The sequence below is a fragment of the Bombus vosnesenskii genome, unplaced genomic scaffold (genome assembly GCF_011952255.1).
Source record: "Bombus vosnesenskii isolate JDL3184/JDL3185 unplaced genomic scaffold, Bvos_JDL3184-5_v1.1 scf7180000013410, whole genome shotgun sequence".
Taxonomy (NCBI): Eukaryota; Metazoa; Arthropoda; class Insecta; order Hymenoptera; family Apidae; genus Bombus; species Bombus vosnesenskii.
This window is the reverse complement of record NW_022883032.1, coordinates 462,431-472,230: the sequence shown is the minus strand read 5'-3', so window position 1 is coordinate 472,230 and position 9,800 is coordinate 462,431. Positions and strand designations below refer to the sequence as shown.

The window sequence follows — 9,800 nt, the reverse complement described above, 5'->3', positions numbered from 1 at the left end:
TTCTCGCGCGTTTATGCGCGCACGTGCTTTATTGCTTCGACTCTCGGAGACTCTGGCGCTCGTCAATCAGCGAGAGACACTCGTCCGTTCTTTTTCTTTAGCCACCTCCGCTTCTTCTTACTTCGTCGGCGTTTCCTTCCCTTCACCTGAATAAGAAGAGGTCACGGCCCAACGAGCAGGTGGGCAAATGCACGCAGCACGCCCGGATGCGGAGCTGACACGCGTTCAGATCTCGTGCTCCGTTACATAAAGATCTGCCATGTACTTACATACTTATACTGGGTGACGGCGGGATCTGAATACTTTTCGCGTATTAAATTTTTACGATCATTAGATGACATATTTGTGGTGCTCTGAAGAAATGAATACTACTGAAAGCACGAACAGTATTAGAAACACGATGGAAACTCGAAGGACGATAAATATGTTATCACAACATTTACCATAGAAAACTTTTACGTATATAGAAGCTATGACATATTTACTGCAAACTTATATTTAGTAACAAATTAGTATAAATAAGCGTTAAAGATGGTCTCATAGAATATTTAGGCTTACCAATGTAATGGATAATTGACTATTTAAATACTTTTATGATTTTTGCGAAATATATACTTACGCTAAATATCTTGTAGTTTCTATATACATTTTCAGATTTGTATCAAACTTGACCAATATAATCGTAATATTTGTATTCTGTTACAGTACTAGTGAAATTTCAAAATGTTTCCTATAATATGTAGTTTTCGTATCTGTCCCGAAGAAGTAAACTGGAGTGTTCACGAGATGTCGAAACAAGACCTAACGTATTAATAAAAACACGACCAAAAATCGAGAAACTGGAAATATGTTGTTTAATTATCGTGAAATTTTAGAATTAGAAATTTTAGAACAGTTTGTAAAAGATTTCCATAAGTGCCCGAATACTTTTGTGAGTGAATGTATACATATATTACATGCTTGTTCTTCCTTTCTTGTGTCGTCTTCTTGCAGTTCCACTTTTTACTCGTCGACAACATCGGTGTAGGTAATTCGGATATCGGAACTTTTTGGGAAATCGATCGAGAGAATTGACGTGGACCGTGACGAATCGGACGTGACGGACTTCCTTGGTGCTTGTAAGAACCATTTCTTGTACAGCCGGTCTGTAATTGTGGTACCTTGATATCGATGCTGGAGGAGAGGATAAAAGAGTTTTACGTCAACTTTTTTTGAAACAGCAGCAATGCTGTATTGTTTAAGGGATCGTTTTTTAGTAGTAGTAAGTAACATTTAATTTGTCATTTGGTAAGAATCAAAATGCTATGATCTCGATAGCCATATTATTAAATGTGATAGTAAACAATGAAAAAATAAGTTGATTAAAATGATTCAATTCAATTTTTAGCTACTTAATTATTTATACTGTCATTTCTTAATTTTCTCACACTTTTTTTCTTCAACTTCCTAACCCTGTTATTTTCTTATTTTGTGAACCGGGCATTTCAAATTTTTACCTCTTTCAACGTTTTACTTTATTATTTTACATCTGTTGTTTCCAATATTTAAACTTCTTAACATTAACTTCACTATTAGGGAACTTTTAAATTCCTCAGATTCTGCCACACGTGCTGACTGATTATTGAAGAATAAAGGAAGACTGAGAAAGAAAATATAATATGTAACGAGGAAAATTGGCGAGCTCCTATCATATGAACTTCAATTATATAAACTGTTTGTCTCCCGACAAGTTCTGATAAACATTTATAGAAAATTTAAAATTGCAAAATTGCACATACATAATATGCAAAAATATACAAAATATCCAATGCAATATAATATTTATTTAATAAGTTTAAGTGTATTTACTTTTCCTTTTTACAAACTTATCATTTTAACTATATCTCTAAACGTGTCATTATCTATTAAATAGTGCGGTCTATCATGCACTATCACTAATTTTACGCATGCATCCACTATGGATAATCTAATTTCGCTTTTTTACAACTTTACTTACCACTATCATTAAAATTATTTGTGCTGTGTCTTCCTTTCTTTAACATTACTGGTGAATAGTATGGATAGAATATAGAACCGAAATGAAATCGATATCAGAATCGACATTAGAACCGCAACCGTAATCAATATTAGGTCAAAACCGATATATAACAGTTTGAAACAGTTATTTTCGGATCTTTTTTAATCCTTGATTCATTATACTATGGTTTTATATTTATTATATTTATTATATTATGGATTTATTATATGGATGAAAGAAATTTCTACTTACAATTAAACTCCGTTTCCCTGAATTTATAAAAATAGAAATATTCATAAAAATTCGCAGTAATCCAACAATATACTCCACACAGAATCCCCATTATCGCCCCATCTCTCCTATCTCAATCCCCTAAAACATAATATATCCTATACCAGTGGTCGGATGATCGATCGGCATTCTGTGTCCATTAACCTTCGTACTCGTACACGACGCGCGTTGTCGTCTCAGTCCAACCGCCTATGTATGTCTGTATGTAACCGAAAGACGTACGACTAGTCGCAGACTAAACGAACACGGGGCACTGTCGAAACGATGTCGGTCCTCGCCTTTGTCCATGTGAACACGTCCATCAGGCTCTCGAGCGTACTGACGAGGAGCTACAAAAAGCGACGATCTCGCCACGTCCGGGAGTTGCCGGTGTTGCGTTTCAACTCGTCAAGACGCACGCCGTACTCGTCATTAATCAAAGAAGGGGAGTAAATGATTACGCCGATGGCACTCGCCGAGGTACATTACGCTAGACCGTCGTGATTGGACGACTGATGACGGATGAGCCTTTGAACAGATACCTCGGACTTGTGCACACCGACGACGTCTTTCGAAGAAGTTTGGTTACAGAGAACACTAACACGAATGAATGTAAATGTTAAGTAACCTTCATTGTTACAGTAGACAAGAACATTTAGTGTTACAGTAACGTAAAACATATGGTGTGTTACGTTTAAACGGCAACAGTGGAATATCTCTTGAGGGATTGAAGCTATCAAAAACATGTTCTTGCAAAAGTTGTATGACATAAAGACGGACATTATGTGGTATAAGTAATTTGTATTTAGAAGGGGATCTCAAGTTAACTTTTTTAAATCGAACCCTACATTTTTTTATTCATCGTATGATAGCGGATATTGAGAGAAATTCAACGACCTGCCACATCATATCACTCCGTATAGTAAAAGCTATAAGTCAGTCAAGCTATAATTATAGCTTTTTACTGTATAATTACAGCTCGAGCCGTTGTCACTGTGTATATTTCAACACTATATATCCTCGACCGCGTTTCTATCGCTCGCAATGTCCGAGTTATGAGTGTTATTTGGCTAACCCCTTACGTACTACTTCTGTAAAGACCGAGATCAATGGAGGGTTGGCTATGTATACGGTGATCGATGATCGAGAGATAGACCTTGATGGGTATGGAGAAGATACTTGTTACTGATAAGGTGTTTGGGAATCAAAGTCGACGTTGTTCGTGTCCAATTACCGGGGACACATTGTGGTTTGGGAAGATAAGGAAGTTTTGTTTCTGATGAGGAGATTGTTCAAGAGAAATTGGGAATGATTGGATATTTTGAATGCTTTTATGAAACGTTATTTAGAGAATGTTTTAGCTTGCGAAAGTAGGTTTCATGTGAAAATAAAATTTGTATTTTTTCCTGGAAAGTATTTCATGTTTTAAGTTTGAGTAGACGTTGCATCGAGTAGGCACCGAATAGACATAGAGTTGATGCATTACGATGTCGTTAAAATGCATGAAGTTGTCATTCGATAAAATAACAGTATTATCTCAGGTAGAAGATATGTAACACTATTGTATTGCGCATTCGAGTGTATTAATATTATTAGAGTACAGGGTGTAAACACACAAGCGAATGAATGAAGCGTCTGTCCATAACTGTCTTATTTTACTTGAAAAAATGATGCGTATATTAAAGCATAGACGCGTATATTTCTTCCAGATATATTTTAGCTTAGTTATAGCTAGATGCTTCAAACTTTTAAACATGTGGAACAGTAAATAACGTAGAAATGATTTAGATACATGTATCTAAATATGTACATGATCAAATACATGATCAAACAGATGTATCTTATTCTTTTAGAAACGTGAATATACTGAATCGTTTCAGCAATTCTGTCTCCAAATATCATTTCATCATTTGCACACCAATAGATTTTCAAACTTCAAAGTATTCGATTTAAATTGATTCATAGAGACTCCATGGAACTTGATTTGTAAGAAAAAACACTAATATCTTAGCTTAGAGGCTCGAATATGTCGATCACTTTAGAAGTTATCTTCTACTCCACCATTTTCCACCAATAAAATTTCAACTTTTGAAGTATTTAACATGAGATGATGTATAGAATCCTATGAAACTTGACTCCTAACAAAAGATAGTAATATCCTAATTCAGAAACTTTGATGCACCCACTGATCATTTTACAACTCACCCCCGCCTCAAGAATTTCGTCAAAAGGCACCACTCCATTCCTTCATCAAAATTTCAAGCTCTGAAGCATTCAATATGAGATGATTCACAGAAACTCTACAAAACTTGGCTTCTAACGAAAGACGTTAACATCTTCGAAAACTGTGATACACCCAGTGATCGCTTTACAACTCACCTTCTCCTCAAGAGTCCGTCGTCAACCTTTCTCCATTACTCTCAGCAAAATTTCAAACTTTGAACCTTCTCGACCGCGATTCTCCTATTCCTCTCGGGAAATATCCTCGAACGCTCGATAAATCTCGCGAAACGTTTCTCCATAACTCATGCAAATCTCGATCCCCGTTTCTTCCTTGACGCTCGACTGCAACGTAGCAAAACGTTGTAGCACTAGGCGCCGAGATAGAGAGAGAGAGAGAGAGAGAGCATATTCAGGGCTGCATAAAATCATGGAGTCGCGGGCGTCGCTAGGCTAGCAGTATAGGAGGAGGAGAGAATAATTTGCAGCCGCTTTGTGAGTCAATGTAGCGTAAGTTATAATTTTATGCGTTTCCCGCAAACGAGTTTGCCGCGGCGCGTCACGTTGCTCTGATCCTTATGCGATTCGCACACCTGCAATAACATCGGTGGGTTTATAGCGACGACCCATGACCCAGACCGCGTTCGAGATAGAGAGGCTGCTCGATGCGTCGAAGGGAGCTTATAGTAGTACGCCGATTATCCAGTCATTTTCCCAGACCCAGACTCCGAGCATCGCCTTCGTGTTGGTCTGGATATTACGAGAGACGTCCGACGTCTGTTTTGATTATTACTAGACTGCGGATATTTCTACAAAATCATGTTTCTACCAACAAAATATTAGAAAAAGAGGAATATAAGTACAGAATTCCAAAAAATAGACTGGCGACATTTACGCAGATGCAAATTTTTCTCATCATAATTAAAAAATTGGAACCTCAGCAAAAGATTGCAGATTTGTATGCATTTATAGGGAACTTTAAAGTGAAAAATTGCATAGATTATACATAATATGAAACAAAATATAAACTATTTAAATTATAGACTTTCTATTAATATTTGATATGTAAAACAATTTTTATACCTTGTCTGTTCCTTTGTCAGTTATAAATATTCTCAAAAATATGAATTTGCACAAAAATTCACTGTCTAATTATAACGTACATCCTACATTGGATATTTTATACTTTTTTGCACATTATGTGCAATCTGTTTATTTTTATATCTTCATCTTCCCATAAAAGTTACAAATTTCAATCTACGAATATTATAAGAAGTAGCATTTTGTATACTCTATGTATCTTCACGTACTATGTGCATTCTTTTGTATATACTTCTGCACCCTTAAATTTTATATTAATGGATAATAATTCGCAAGCCAACTATTACATTCGGCCATCGGACTGAAGGCAGAAACTAAAGGTTGGAAGAGAAGCTTAGTGTCGACTGCGAGAAGAAAGGAATATCTCTGATGCTTGTATTTCTTCTCCATTACCTTGCTTCTTCTTGCTGGCTTGAAGAGGAAATGAACTGATGCGAAGAACATGTTGAGTGAGGCAAAATCAGTATCAGTTTTAAATGATAAAATGAAAAAGCTGAATGGTGTGAAGGATAAATGACTTCTGTTTTGTAAGGTGGATGAGTCGAGGATTTTCTCAGGTCGATGATTTCAGTTATTTCTAAAGGGATTTAGTTTCTACAATATAACGATGAGGATGGAAGTTAGCGAATGAGCCTTTGTAATATAGACAAGAACATTTTTCGGATCGTAATTTATTTTTTGAATTAAGTATATTAGATTGTGTTTAGAAAGATTGCGAAATTTGAAAAAATTTTCAGAACTAACATTTTGTTTAATTACCATTTCATTCAATGACATTTTGCTTTATACAGTATTGCAGTATCGCAAGAGTGATTTTACTTTATGAACATTTTTCAAGAAATTTGTCCTTATTTTCCGGTAATGGGCCACTTTTAGTATCTTTCACAACTCTTTAGGGTTTTCAACAAGAAACTTTTCGTCACTTAGTAAATTTCGGAAAGTTCACAATAAATAAAATTGGAAGTACGCCATATTTACCAACTGAATCTGATAGAATTTCAATATAGGAAGATCCTATAGAAACATTCCAATGAAAATGTAAAAAGTATATTAAAGAATATAAAATAGAAATTCGATGCAATTATCGATCGGAATAAATTTGATGTTCGCAAGTTGATAAAAGTTGAAAGAATCGAGTCGATGTCTACGCCAATGTTCATAGGGCCTCATCTCTCGGCATGCACATTAAGAGGTCACGCTCCGGCAGGTGGTGTACACGTGATTCACTCGGTCGCTCGCTTCGAGCTAGCTATACCACCCCTATTCACTCACACGAGCGAGTTAATTGTCGCAGGGACGTTGATTTAAGGCCTCACTCGGACGATCTCCCTCGCTGGGATAATGAGAGAAGCACCAAAGCAACGAAGGAGTCCTCGCGTGGCTTATATTACGCGGCCAAGACTCGTCCAACCGCGACCGATCTGTTTCACAAAGGGAGAACCAGCTACCTTTGATGTGTCTCCGTTTCCTCCGACCTTCCTACCTTCGCATAGGTACATTATGCAATTTGTCGAATGTAATACGCTTTACGTAACTTCTTGCCGTGTTTCGAACTTGTTTAACTAACGATATCCGTAGGGGATGGTGATAAGATGAGTTAGACAATTGAATTACTGAATTAGTAACACTTGACGCGTTGTAATTAATACATTCGTTGCTACTGAAATATGTTTATCCTTCTTTGAGAATTTTATATTTTCTTTCACCAGAAATTTGTTTATTTCAAGTAATAATTATTGTTTGAATATACTACTCGTTGATTTATCTATACTCGTAGGTCTTTCTGTTGAAATAATAGAATGGACGCAGCATATGTATCGATAGTAGGGGATGTGATGAGAAATGAAACGTAATGTAAATTAGAAATGTATTTTTATCGAACATATTGGAATATGAAAAATATAGAATATAGAATACGAATATATGAAAAATGGAGGCGGAAAGATATAGTAAAACGTTGGAATAAAAGAAGAAAAATATACTGAAAAATGCAGTATTCTCCAGTGAGATATAAAAATTTAAATTGCAGAAGAAATATACAAAATTTCCCGTATAATAATAAGAGAAAAGATCATCTCACAACGTCTGTAATATTTCAACACTTTCACCCAACCCCCTCCACTATCAAACTTTCAAAAAACCATCCCTGGAGAAAAGAAACCGGCAAACTTCAGTCCTCAATTTCACAACTTGTATTCACACGACAAAAAAGTATTTCAAACCAAGACAACACAATCAAGAAGGCAATTGTACGGACCAATAGAGGCTTACCAAAAACCAAAAGAACATGGTGACATTCGTTTCGGTCCAGGTCGGCCGGAGAACACCTCAGGGTCTTACCGGGAGCTCATAAATCTTCTTAAATATCTTCTCTATCTGTTCATCATCCGCGCAACTACGGGCTAAAAACACGAATCCGAACAGCTGCCGCTTAACAGTAGTTGTAATGGTCATTCAGAGTGCGCGGGAGTGCAATCGGACTTCATCTTGTTGCAGGCTTCTGGCCGAGGCGTATACTGGGTGGTCATCAGACTACTTATTAATGAACAAATATGAGAAAAGCTTCAGAATGTTGAAGCTTAATTATACGAACATATATAATACAAAAAAATTTTAGTATAGCGGACAAAAGAAAGTGTATCAAGTAGAAGAAGAAGTACAAAAAGACACCATAGTTTACAACATGAACTTATATTCGAAGTATCCACTATGTACTTTTCGCAATCAGTGCAATCTCTGAAACGTTTGATGCTTTATCTCAGCAGTTATAGAGATTCTTTTAACTCGGGAATCTTTTTACGAACATTGACAAATTTTTTTTATTTGAAACAATGGAAGTATAGAACGTTGCACTATTACGTGTAAATATTTTTACTGGGAAACATTTCCTCGAGCAGAAAAATTCCTACTTCTAATGATTGAAATATACAAAAAAAAATTATATGTATGACACAAAAAAGATATTACATATATACACAGTCTTCTCTATCAAATTTTGAAATACAGTGTCATCGTTTAATTTTTGTGCGAAATTTTAAACAACTAAATGTTTTAAGTATCCTGATGGTCACATGGTATATACATCATGAAAGCGATGGAACGCAAGGCAGTCATGAGCGGCTTCGTTCATTGTTCCGTTGCTTCGTAGCCCGGAGCTCTGCTCGTTTTCGCTCCATTTCTTTCGCTTTCTCAAGGACGCATCGTCTTTTCTTCCTTTTCTCCCTTCTTATCATCGTCTTTCTTTTTCCCTTTCGCGAAAAGGTGCCACGAGCGCCGCTTACCTTCGTTAACCTCTTCTGTTCATCCTTAATGAATGGTCGTTTCAAAGTCCAGCCCGTTGCAAGATCACAGCTTAATGGGGGTTAATTCGAAGACGAATTTGAAAAGACTTACGAAGGTGGAGTTGACCTGCTGCCTTTGAGTGGTTTGAAAGCCGGGTGAAATGTAATCGACAGGGTTTATTCGTAAAAAGAATGACGATGGTGAAAATGTAGTTGCAACACGATATTAATACGATATTAATGGGACGTTCCATAATGACCTAAACTTTGTAACAACATTTTATATTATTGAAAAATGCTATGTCATATTGCAAAACTTTACAGGTAACACTTTAATATCACATGATGTTGTTGAATGATACAATAATTTGATATAAAATGGTAAAAAGCTCCAAATATTATATTACATTATCCATTACATTTACAAAGTGCTCACTAATGATTTAAACTTTGTGATAATCGTGTACATTGTGCCAACGTGATGAATCATATACTAAAAACAGGCATTTTTACTTTCAATGTTGCACGAGGTCGTAGAGTTATTTAATACAAAACGGCAAAACAAGTCTCCATATTTTAAAATCACTATGTTACTCCTATGTTAAGTTCTAATCCGAGGCACTGCGCTAGTTTCAAACAGTTACAAACTACTTCGCTGCAATTTGGAGCTTTATGATGATGTAGTATAAAGTTGCACAGGGCCGTTTGTAATATAGAGAACCGTGTTGATTTAACCATAAGTTATAAACTGGTACGTTGTGATTTAGTCGTTTGTAGCAATGTTACGAGAAGTTGCGGAGTAGTTCGTAATAATGTTGCACATAGCTACAACTTGGGAAGCAGTAATTCAAAACCGCCTTGGTGTTCCTATACTTTCTCAAATATCATTTAAAAAGTCGCAGTCCTTTAGT

The 9,800-nt window shown here is 36.1% G+C and overlaps 1 long non-coding RNA gene across 1 annotated transcript; it reads right to left on the bottom strand.

Annotated features, from left to right (window-relative positions):
- Window positions 1-750: 750 nt before the first annotated feature.
- LOC117237923 lies at window positions 751-3,121 on the bottom strand. Its single transcript, XR_004494080.1, has 3 exons — window positions 2,453-3,121; window positions 2,270-2,389; window positions 751-1,145 (listed from the first exon to the last, which is right to left on the bottom strand). It is a non-coding gene; the product is annotated as an uncharacterized LOC117237923 (long non-coding RNA).
- Between the last annotated feature and the right edge of the window lie 6,679 nt (window positions 3,122-9,800).